Source organism: Mirounga leonina, unplaced genomic scaffold, assembly GCF_011800145.1.
Source record: "Mirounga leonina isolate KUSES-001 unplaced genomic scaffold, KU_Mleo_1.0 Mir_115, whole genome shotgun sequence".
In the NCBI taxonomy this organism is placed as follows: Eukaryota; Metazoa; Chordata; class Mammalia; order Carnivora; family Phocidae; genus Mirounga; species Mirounga leonina.
The window spans coordinates 76,263,626-76,275,720 of NW_023270268.1; the positions used below are offsets into that span (position 1 = coordinate 76,263,626).

At 47.2% G+C, this 12,095-nt stretch overlaps 1 protein-coding gene across 1 annotated transcript in view; it reads right to left on the minus strand.

The window, feature by feature from the left end:
* The window catches only part of DGKG (diacylglycerol kinase gamma), a 208,205-nt gene extending 197,008 nt beyond the window's left edge, over positions 1–11,197 (minus strand). Inside the window, exon 1 of the mRNA XM_034999770.1 lies at positions 10,991–11,197. The gene's annotated coding sequence lies outside the window, so the exon portion shown is untranslated. The remainder of the gene's footprint in view (positions 1–10,990) is intronic.
* Between the last annotated feature and the right edge of the window lie 898 nt (positions 11,198–12,095).

Consider the following 12,095-nt stretch of genomic DNA (forward strand, 5'->3'; position numbering starts at 1 on the left):
TTAACCATTTTTAAGTATACAGTTCAGTGGTATTAAGTATATTTACACTTTTGTGCAACCACCACCACCATCCATTCACAGAACTTTTTTCATCTTACAAAACTAAAACCCTGTACTACTACATGATAACACCTCATTCTCCCCTTCTCCATCCCCTGGAAACCACCATTCTACTTTCGGTCTCTATGGAGTTTGACTATACTAAATACTTCCTATGAGTATTTGTCCTTTTGTGACTGGTTTATTTCACTTAGCAAAATGTCATCAAGGTTCATCCATGTTGTAGCATGCATCAGAATTTCATTCCTTTTTAAGGTTGAGTAACACTCCATTGTAGGTATATACAACATTTTGTTTATCCCTTTGTTCACTGATAGACACTCGGTTGCTTCCACACTTTGGCTATTATGAATAATGCTGCTATGTATTTAGGTATATGAATATCTCTTCGTGTCCTTGCTTTCAATTCTTTGGGTTATATATCCGGAAGAGAAATTGATGGCTCATATGGTATTCCTATTTTTAATTTTTTGAGGAATCACCATACTGTTTTCCATAGTGGTTGCACCATTTTACATTCTCACCAACAGTGCTCAAGGGTTCCAACTTCTCACATCCTCATCATTTGCTTTTTTCTTTTTTTGACAATAGCTATCCTAAAGGATATGAAGTAGTATCTTATTGTGGTTTTGATTTGCATTTCCCTAATGATTAGTGATGTTGGGCATCTTTTCATGTACTTATTGGCCATTTGTGCATCTTCTTTGGAGAAATGTTTCTCAAATCCTTTGCCCACTTATTAATTGGATTGTTTGTTTTTTTGGTTGAGTTTGGGGAGTTCTCTCTATGTTCTGAATATCAACCCACTTTCAGATATATGATTTGCAAATAATTTTCTCCCATTTTTGTAGCCCCTGTCACCTTACCCTTAGAGATGCTAGTGAAATTCTTCTAGGAGTTCCTTCCTTTTCATCTGCAGGCCAACTTTTCCTTCCACTCTGGTGACTTATGGGTTAGTTGAGCTTTCCCTTGATTCACTCTCATGTATACTGTTTATCATGGATTGTTGTCAAAATTTGTGACATGTGGATTACATTGGTATCCTTTTCTGGCTGTCAGTACTATAATAAGTATCTTCAAATATTTATATATTAATCTGATCATTTCAATAAAAAATTAGGGGAGTAGGTATGAGTTAAATGTATATTCTTCATTTCCCATTTTTAACACGGTATTTCTTAAAGGTAATATATCTGCACCAGAATCACCCTGAGTGCTGGTGAAAAATGCTGCTTCTGGGCCACCACTGCACATCTCTGAATCAGAATCTCTGATGGGAGAGTCTCCAGGCAAAAACCAAAATTCAAGAACTGCTAGATTGAGTGCTGCCTTGTGAGCACTTGAAAGAGAAAGCAAGGATTCCATGGAACTAACCAAGGTTCACTCAGAAGTCATAGCAGGTGATTCTTAAGTCTTTTTGACAGGTATATTAGTTATGTAATTCAGGTACCGGATATTTAACAAAGCTTCCCACGAGCCTTGCAGGCATGAGGGAGAAATAACTGTTGAATTCAAAGACAGGGGTAATGTGCAGACAAGATCATGACTGGAGTGAGGCGTCCAGTGTAGGTTCTGACACGCTCAAGTGGGTTTTTAGAGAAAATGTACTGCACTCAGGAGATTTACCAGAGAAGCTAAGGAATTAAAAACCCTGTAGAGGAATCACCGAGGGAACTTCTTGGTTAGCAGTGGGTTCTTAACTCTGTGTCACTTGAGGATCCTTAAAAAAATACTCAGGCCCAGGCCCTGACCCCAGACCCATTCAATTAGCATCTCCAGGAGTGGAACCCAGAACTGATAGTTCTGCAATGCTCTCCAGGTGATTTTAATGTTCAACCAGTGTTGAGAACCACTGGTCTAGAGAAGAGGACCTTGATTACATATTTGTGAAGCTCAAATGTGGAAGAGGAAGATAAATGTTTCAGAAAAAAAAAATCCACGCTTGACCATTCACCTGGCAGAAGGGACACTGAAGGTCTAGCTGAGTCAGCAAATGGCTACTGGCACAGCTTGCCTATCAAGCCTGGACTCTCAATGCTGTGAGCAATGTCCTTCCCTTACTGAAGAGGCACGGATCTCCTTGACATGGATCTTTCAGATACTGGTAGTACATGTATCAAGATAAATGAACATTGATTCTCATAATCTCATCAGCTCTTGCGGTGTCACCTACCACTCAAGAGTGATGATTCCCTAATCTGGGTTTCTAGCCACAGAGCTCATCTATCAACCACATCTCCACCTGGATCTCTCACTGACGCTTCAAATGTAACATGCCCCAAACTGACTCATTATTGAACCCTACCCTGTTCCTTGGTTCTCATGGTCATTGGAACCATTATTCTTCTAGGCCCACGGGGTGGAAGCCTGGGGGCTACCCTTTGTTCATCTGCTTCCCTCACTACACTCACACCCACTTAATTACAAGTTCTTTCCTGATTCTGTCCTTCCCTCTGTACCACCTTGTTCAGTCCTCATATCACCTAAATTCCCATGGAAGCCCCCCAAAGGGCAGCCCTGCTTCTTGTCTTCTCTTAGCTGGAAGGATTGCTCTAATGTTAAAATCTGGCCATGTCAGTTCCCACTTAAAATTTCCCAGTGGCCCTCCGCTGTCTACCAGAAAAGATCCACATTCTTTTATTTGACAGACAAGACTCTCCTGCCCACATTTCCAGGCTTGTCTCCCATCACTTCTTGAATCATGGTTTTTGCTTCAGCAACACTGAACTGGAGACAAGAACTGCCTCTGAGCCTCTGCTTACACTGTTCCCTCTATTACCCACACTCAGAATGTATTACCCACATTCACTTCTTCACTTCTACCCATCCTTCAAATTTCAGCTGAAGTTCATCTACTCCAAAGAGTAATGCCTGACCTCCTTGGTCTAACACCTTCCTAGGCTGGGGAGGTGACCCTCCACCAAATCTCCTCTAAACATAATGCTACATGATATCTGTTTCTGGCTCTGTCCCACCCAGCTTCTGGAAACCCAGTGGGTCCTATCCCCAGAAACTACTGCTATGCCTAGCACAGAGGGGATGTTCAGTATATATTTGCTGATTTAATGTTAGTCAAATGATTGGTTGAATCTCCTCAGGAATATATTTGCATGATTTACAGATTAGAAGCAATGGAAGATTTGGAGCAAAGAGGTAATTTCCCCAGCTATAGGAACATGTAACTACTGGCTTCCTAATGCTTGGGCAAGATCACTTTGTGATCAGCCAAAGGCTGCTGGACATCCATGCATGGGAAAATGGAGGGGACAAACTTCCACCAGTGGGTGTCCTGGGGTTGGATTCTGGGGATCATGGACATACTTGTTGATGAGACTCTGGGTTGAGGAGAGTGGGAAACTGGATGAGAACACCCACCCCGCTTTTGCATGTACCTCAAGTATTCTGGAAGGAATCCTCTGGCCCTCTCAGAGACGGAAACAACTTTATCTAGCTCCACTTTAACTGAAAGGCAGGGACACCGAGGCAGCTGGTAAAGGGCTGTGGGCCACTGTCCCAGAGCAGAGAAGTGGAGAAATAGAGCAAGGAATGAAAACGTTTAGGCCAAACATTTCAAGCATTTCAGCATCTAAGGGTCAAAGTAAGTGGCCTTGCTGACCTCTGGCTACTTGGAACTTTCACATCAGATCAGCCACCAGGGAAGCTGGTTTCTGTATAGATGAAACACTGTTTGTGCCTTAAGTGAGGAGAGAACTCCCCATGCAGACCAACCAGAAGAGCGTGGTGGGCCCAAATGGGCCATCTGGGCAGGTGGGTCTGGGGTCTGTCAGCAGCTACTCTGCCACTGAGTTTTACCTGTCATCCCTTGTCTTGCCGTAACAGACTCTTCTATACCCCACGGCCTCTGCTTTAATGAAATCACACCACTGAAAGAAGGCTGGAGATACCTGTGCTGTCTCACAATCATGATTGGAATCAGGAGAGCTCATGAATATGAGCACCCTGTTATCTCCTAAGTGTGGTTACATGCAAAGGACAGTTACTGTTCTCGTGATTTTTCTTAATTAAAAAAATCTTTTCTTACTTGAACGTTTTCTATCTGTGCCCCTGTCCTGCCTTGAAGAATTTTGGCCCCATTTCCCACTTGGAAAATGAGAGTCCTTAAGCGCTTTTACTTTCTCCTTTTAAATCACAATGCCAGGAAAAAATCTTGAATTTTCACTGAGGCATCAATGACTTCCAAGGTTAATTCCAAGAGGAAAGTGGACATTGCTTAAAAAAACCCAAAAAACAAAAAACAAAGGCTGTGCTTCTTCAGAAATGAAGATGAAGAGATGGAGTTATGCCCTGGGGAAGAGTGGGAGACCTCAGTTCTTTTCGGGGATGTGGGACCCCAAGCAGGACACTACATTTTTAGGTAGAGGAGGATTCCTCACTTTAAGACAAAGGCCTGGGATCGGGTACTCCCTGATTTCATTTTCCATGATGCTAGAGACTCTTAGATCTGCCTCAAACTAATCCAAGTCTTTTGGCCTAACTGAATAATATCCCAGGGAGCTAAGACAACATGTAACTGATATCCCTGGACCACTCTCCTTAATCTGTTCAGAATCATAGAGTAAGTGAGCCACCACCACCATCCTCACTGCCAACCACCATCATCCCCACCACCATCCCTGCTACCGACACCATCACCTCCAGGGCAAAAAAGGTTCTAATTTCGTAATGGGAAAAATAATATACGAGAATTCTTAAAGATTTTTTTTTTTATTCATGAGAGACAGAGCGAGAGAGAAAGGCAGAGGGAGAAGCAGGCTCCCAAGGAGCAGGGAGCCCGATGCGGGACTCGATCCCAGGACCCTGAGATCATGACCTGAGCCGAAGGCAGACGCTTAACCATCTGAGCCACCCAGGCGCCCTATATGAGAATTCTTAACTTGAGGGGCTGATGTTAATCCCAGAGAACATTCTGGAATAGGATGTGGAATGAGATTTTAGGACTGAAGTTGTGATCTCTAAGAACGAACAAGGGTTAACTGAAAGCAGCTTATGTCAAACTAGCAAAATAACTTCTTTGACAACGTAATTGGCAGGCAGATAAGGGAAATACCAGTGATAAAGAGTATCTGGACTTTATCAAAACCTTAGATAAGATTCCTTTGATAATTTTTTGAAAAAGTTGAAGAAATATGGGCTGGGTAATAGTATAAAAAGTTGAATAAATTTTCTGAAAGAGTGTTGTTTACTTAATGAATTAACATCTATCTTGAGGGAGCAAATAGTGACATGCCTCAGAATTCCGTAATGTCCGTCATTTTTATCGATGACTTAGTTGAAGAGGTCACGCTCATCAGATTTGGGGATGACAGGAAGCCAGCTGGAAGGGACAGTAAATATACTGGATAACAGAATCAAAGCTAGAAATATTTGGGCAATTTGGCAAAAGAGACTAAATTGAACAAGATGAAGGGAGTAATAAATGCAAGGGCTCTATATTCAGGTCCCACGTAGCATCTGTACGAGCATGGGGGTGTGCGGCAGGTGATACAGTTCAAGAGGAAGTTTAAAAGAGAGTTGCTTTTTTTCAGATGGCACTAAGCTCAACAGGTATTACTGGTATAGACTGCCAATTCAACCTTACAGCGTTTTAACAGAAATATGAAATGGAAGATGAAGCAGGTAATAATCTCTCTCTATTTAAGACTAATTCAGCCTCCCTTGAAATTTTGCATTTTATTCTTTAAGAACAAAGACAGGGAAAACTGAAGCAAGACCGACAATGATAGTGATGACACTGAAGCCAATGATGTAGGAGGCTGCATGGAGCAGTGCAAAGGGCACTGGTCAGGGAGACTGGAGCCAGGCTGTGCCATGAACTGGCTGTGAGATCCTAGCCAAGCCAGTATTTCCCTCAGAGCTGGTGACAGGCCTCCCTGAGTGGTGGTGGTGGGCTGGTCTGCTCTCCTCAGCTTTGGCCCTCTGGTCAGACCATGCTGTGGGTGGGTTCCTTTCTCCCTTGTCACTCATCCAGGGACAAGGCCTCTGGAGCGCCCAGCAAAATTTTGCACTCTTGAAATGCCATTAACATTCGCAAATTATACCAATTATTTCCCTTGGGAAGCCTTCAAAAATACCCTTTCTTTGGCTCCATGGGAAGTCAAGCTGATGGCAGTTCACATCCACAATACCACACACGACATTTACTGAGGCAGGAAAAGAAAAAGGCCTAAGACAGCAGGTCTGAAATCTCCAGACTCGGAGTTAAAACGCAGCCTCTCCTACTAGCTTTGTGAGCACTTACTTAGACTTCCTGAGACTCAGTTTTCCTGTCTGTACAACAGGGTTAATACCAGGCTCAGAGAGATGTGAAGATTAAGTGAGACAATGCATATATAAAATATAGCACCATGTGGAGCACAAAGTAGGAGCCCAATAAATAGTATACCTAATATTACTACTCCATTTACTACCACTATCCCTCCCCTTTCTTCCTCCCCGCTCCCATCCTCCTCCTGGGCCAGGTACTGTGCTGGTTGCAGGGAATATGGTGGACTCACATCCCCTGCCCCCGCCAAGCTCACAATCCAACCAGCACCATCCAGATCAACTTTCTGCCATGATGGAAATGTTCTACACATGCATTTTCTAACGTGGTAGCCAGAAGCCGTATGTGGCATTTACATACTACAAATGTGATTGATGTGACTGAAGAATGGAACTTTAAGTTTTATTTAATTTTAATGAATTAAATGAAAATGGAAATAGTCCCATGTGGACATAGACAGCACAGCTCTAGATACTTTCCTGGTACATTTCTGAGGCTGCCTAGTCTGAGCAAATAAAGATACATTATATGTTAAAAAAAAAAAAAAGAAGAAGAAGAAGATAGCAGGAGAGGAAGAATGAAGGGGGGTAAATCAGAGGGGGAGACGAACCATGGGAGACGATGGACTCTGAAAAACAAACTGAGGATTCTAGAGGGGAGGGAGGTGGGAGGATGGGTTAGCCTGGTGATGGGTATTAAAGAGGGCACGTTCTGCATGGAGCACTGCGTGTTATACGCAAACCATGAATCCTGGAACACTACATCAAAGACTAATGATGTAATGTATGGTGATTAACATAACATAATAAAAAAAAAGATACATGGAAAGACAAACGCACAAAAAGCACACAGTACAGTACCTGGAAAATTCTCTTATTTGTTCGTTCGCCACATTTAATTGTGGTGCAAAAGTTCTATCTCAGGTGCTGCGGCCATGGTGACGGCTGTACCTTCAATGAGCTCACAGCTTAGTGGGGCTATGCAGAGAAGTGATTCACCCTAGTGAGGGAAGTGTATGCACAGGTGCTATGGGTGAGGCAGAGAGAGGTCTCTAACCCAGATGAGCAGTCAGGGAGGGCTTCCCAGAAGGATGGCTTAAGATCTGAGCAGAGTCCTGAATAGATTTCAGAGAGGGGACTCAATGAATATTTATTCAATTTACAACAACAGGTTATACTCCAGGGCCATGAGACCCAGTGCCGGTGGCAGAGGCGGCTATGGGGCAAACACTGTCTTAGGGAAAACTCATAGCCTAGGGCCAATTTGTCTTCAAACAGTTCCCCTTTGTGTCTTTTTGTATTGCTTAATTTCATTTCTCTTCTGCAGCCGTATCTTCTCACCTGGGGGCATTTTTTGGGGATGTTGTATATAACCTTACTTTTTATTGCTTTATCAGTAGTCACTAACCGTAACTGATTTGGTGGGGGGTAGGGAGGCAGAAGAAGTCTGTTACATATAAGGTGACATCAACTCGCACTGTGGTTTTGATGCGGAATTCTTTTCCTTGGTATAAACAAAAGGCTCTGTGAATATGGCCAGTACATGAAGAAGCTGTTATGGATTGGTTGGACTGGCTGCATCTGGCTGTGACAGTGATGCACTCTAATAGGAGTAAGGATTATTCTAATTACTTACATGGAGCAGTGGGATCTTACGAACATTTGTATATTTTACACGATTTTTGATTTGCCCAAAGCTGATATGTGACATCTAGCCAGAGAATTCTGCCACTGACAGTTGCTCACATAAAAGCAGGTACGGCTCTATACTGTATAGTTTCCATAATCACAGGTGTGTGTGTATACAGCTGGATGATGTAAGACCCAGGATTTAAACCCAGGCTGAGTCCTGAGTGGTTGCCTAGCCTCTGTAACTATTGCTTCTCTGCTCTCCCTGTCCCCTCAGTTAGTGTTGTAGCAAAAATCCTTGGCGAACATCATTTTCATGGCTGTGTATTATTACACTGTCAGTCATTTAGCAACTACAAATAACTCTGCACAACATCCCTGCTGCATACATTTCCCAAATACTTTCTTTGGATAGATTCCCAGAAGCAGGATCACTGGGCTAAAGGGCATGAAAGTTTCAAGGCTCCTGATATATAGGACAAGCTGCTTTTTGAAAAGGCTACACTAATTTACACTTCCATTACACTGCTCTGCCGTAGTCAAAGCAGGTGACCTCTAAAGACTCAAATAGACCAGGGCCTCATGTGACCAAACCACACCACCCGAGCATCCCCCTGGCCTTCCGGGCGAAGGAATCACTAGCTGTGTGGCAGGGGCAAGTCCCCTGAACTCTGTGGCTTTGGTTATAATGCTTGCCTCAGAGAGTCTTCTGAGGATTGAATGACACAATGAATATAAAATACTTAGCACCTAAAACGTACGTTTAGTAGATACTCAATAAATGTAGGCTCACTATAGGTTATATGATTTCAAGGCAAAAAACGGATAGAAAAGAAATATGCCAATATAGTAACAGTGAGAAAATTGGGTGGTGGAACTGTGGGTGGTTGGTTTGATTCTTTGCACACTTTCCAACTTCCCTAATTTTTTTCATTCCACTCGAATTACTTTTACACTAAAAAGATATATGTAATGATGGAAGACAGTAAGATGTTTTTAAAGAATTTTACCACAACTCTCCCTTCTTCCAAAGCAGGAGCTGGGGGCAGCCTCCTCCCCTAGGGATCAGCAGGAAGGGTTGTTCCCCTGGCAGAGCCTCAGAGTGCACAGCTGGGACCTCTGGGTGCCACTTGTTGAAAGTGCTCTGTGGAGAGTTGGTGGGGGAATCGGAACTGGTGTCCTTAGTGGTTTCTCGTATCTCTAAGAGTCTAGATTCCAAGATGCTCTGATATTTATCCTTTTCTTCCCAGATCTTGATTGATCTGAACCAAACACTGAACTAAAAGTATAAGGTGACCATACAATATTGTATGGTGACTAACATAACAAAATTAAATTAAATTTTTAAAAAAAGTGTAAGGTGGGAAAGACTCATCTACTTGCACCCCTCCCAGAAAAATACCTGAGATAATGCCTACAGTGCTACACATAAACGCTACACAGACACATAAATGTTAAGGGTGACTGGCAAAGAGAAGACTTAAGACCAGGGGTACAGCAGGGAAGTTAGCTTAGTTGCACCTGCTTTATTTAATGCGTATAATTTATATTCAGAACGGACTCTCTGGCAAATACAGTCCTTTGTAACACGTCGAGCGGCGAAGTCCCTTCCCACGTTAATCAGGACATATCCCTGGAATGAGAGAATCATAAAGCACAAAGGTAGGGGTGTGTGCGTGTAAGTACGTGACCAAACCGTGATGACAACTGCCCTTACGATCTAACGTCCTTCACTGACAACGAGGGTGCCTTGTGCTCCAGCAAGTGGCTCTGGGGGGCTGTATTTTACAAAAAGCATCCCAGGCACCGAAATCCCGGATTCATTCTCCCCACTTGAACCTGAGGGCCCGTTCCCAGCCCTGTGTCCTGACCGATGCCCCTCATCAGTGACTACCCCCGGTCCACACCTCCAAACCCAAGGCGCGTGCCCCCAGACCCCGAAATGAAAGAACGACAAACAGCGCTGCCGGGCCCTCGCGGGACGGCGAGGTCATCGTATGCTAATGCAGCGGGAGGAGCGGGCCTGGCCGCGAGCGCGTCGGCGGGTTCTCAGCTCTCCCGCGCGCCACTGCGGTGCAGCCACACATCACCGCGCGCTGCCGCAGACCCTCGGCGGCGGGGAGGGGGAGTCGTGCCCGCCACTCTCAGTTCCGCCGCTGGATCGCTCACATCTGGAGACGCCTCCTCGCTCCTGTCCCAGGCTTCCCACTGCAGTGATGGCGGGGGTGGGGGCGGCGCAGCAGAGTCACCTGTAGGGCTTTCCGGAACTCCGCGGCCCCCTCCGCAAATTCTAGTCCATCCATCCAGAGGAAGAAAATGTCAGAATATGCAGGGTGAGGTGGCCTAGTGGAGTTTTGGAAAGCCCCACAGGTGATACTAGATGCTCGCCCTTCAAGACACACACACACACACGGACACGCATGTCGTGACTCGGTCACTAAACAGGTCAGCTTTATGTTCTCTCCCGACCTTCCTCTCCCTCCCTAGCTCGTATTTGTCAAGGTGTCAGTGTTCTCTCCAGCCTCCCTTCAAGCTCCCCTAGCCCAGCGGCTTTGCGGACTGTCCCAAAGTCTGGAACCCCGCGGGACGGTCAGAGGCGTTGGCGGCCAGACGTTAGGAAAAGTGTCCCCGCTCCTCGCCGCCCTTGGGCACCCTGGCGCGCGAACTGGCTACCAAGGAGGCAAGGTGCGTCTAGAAGGCGAAAATCTGGTCAGTGGCTGGAGCCAAGTGCCCGGAGCAAAGCTGCCTCCCGCCCGCACACCTTTGGGGTGTGGAAGATCTTCCCAGTCGGAGAGGGAGCCGCTGCCCCACCCGTGCCGCTCCCGCGTCCTCAGCCTTCCAGCGGGGCATCTCCTCCCGCAGGGGCTTTGCGGCAGGTGGCAGCGCCAGGGTGGGCACAGGGGCCTCGCCCGCGGCTCCCTTCCCTGGCCGCGCGACGGGCTCCCGCTCTGCCCTCCTTTTCCAAGTTGCGGCCGCCCGCGAGCCCGAGCCCCCTCCGCTGCGCCGGCGGCCGTCTTACCTCACCATGCAACACTTGGTTGCGCGGTTCCCCGGGGCGCTCCTTCCTCGGGGCTTATTCCCTTACTTGGGAGGAAAGAGGAACCGACAGACAGAAGGGGGACCAAGGCTGTGGTCTGGGCGCCTTCCCGCCAGCGCAGCCCTCTCCAGGAGGGGGGCAGCCCGAGAGGGCGCCGCGGAGCTGGGGCGGCGGTGCTGGGGAGAGGCAGAGCCGGGGTCCTGCGCCTGCCCGCGTACCCGCGCCTCCCAAGCAGTGCGTCCCGGCTGCCCGCTACTACGGCACTGCGGCGCCCCGCCCCTAGCCGCCCGGCGAGTCCGCCTGCCACTCTCCCGCGGAGCCCTGCCCCCGGGCGCAGAGCCCGCCCCGCACCCCCGCGCGCGCGCGCACACACACGCGCCACACACACGCGCGCGCGCGCGCGTTCCGCACACGCGTGAATGCGGATCCGCTCGCTGCGAGCCCGCGTCCGTTTGGTGTAACTTGGGCGCGGGCGCCGCGCGGTTCGGGCACTTCTCCCTGATGGAGCTTCGGTCCGGGAGGAGGAGTCAGAGGCTTAGGGATTGGGGAGGACGCAGCAGTGCTGGGCTCCTCAGGGCGCCAGAGGCCCGCTGACTCCGGGAACGGAGGACAACTGCTTGACCAACCGAATACCCACTGGGCATTTCCACATCTCAACCGAAGTCTAGGCTGCCTTAAGATCCCGACCAAATCAGAGGGGAAAAAATGCAAATTAAAAATCAACAAGTTCTCTCTGTTTCCTGGGGACTCAATGTCTCTAACCTCCAAATCGCTTCCCCGCCCCGGGCACATTATCTGACAGCTCTGGCCCTGGTGGCAGGAGACTGGTGACTGTTCAATCTGAAACGATTTCCCCCTCCGCAGGTATGGTGGGGACCACCGCATCCCGCCGGCGCTGGCCGGATCACACTTCAGGACTGAGAGCTGTTAATTCCCTTTCTCCTTTGCTTTTAGGCGGCTCTGGACAGTTTTCCCGCGCAGCAGTCTGTTCTTTAAAAATGTGGAAAAGCACAGAAAAGGGGCTGCGGGTCAGGGGTTAGGGATGAAGGCCAACACTGGCCAAGGCACCCTGACTTGTTGCTTCTTT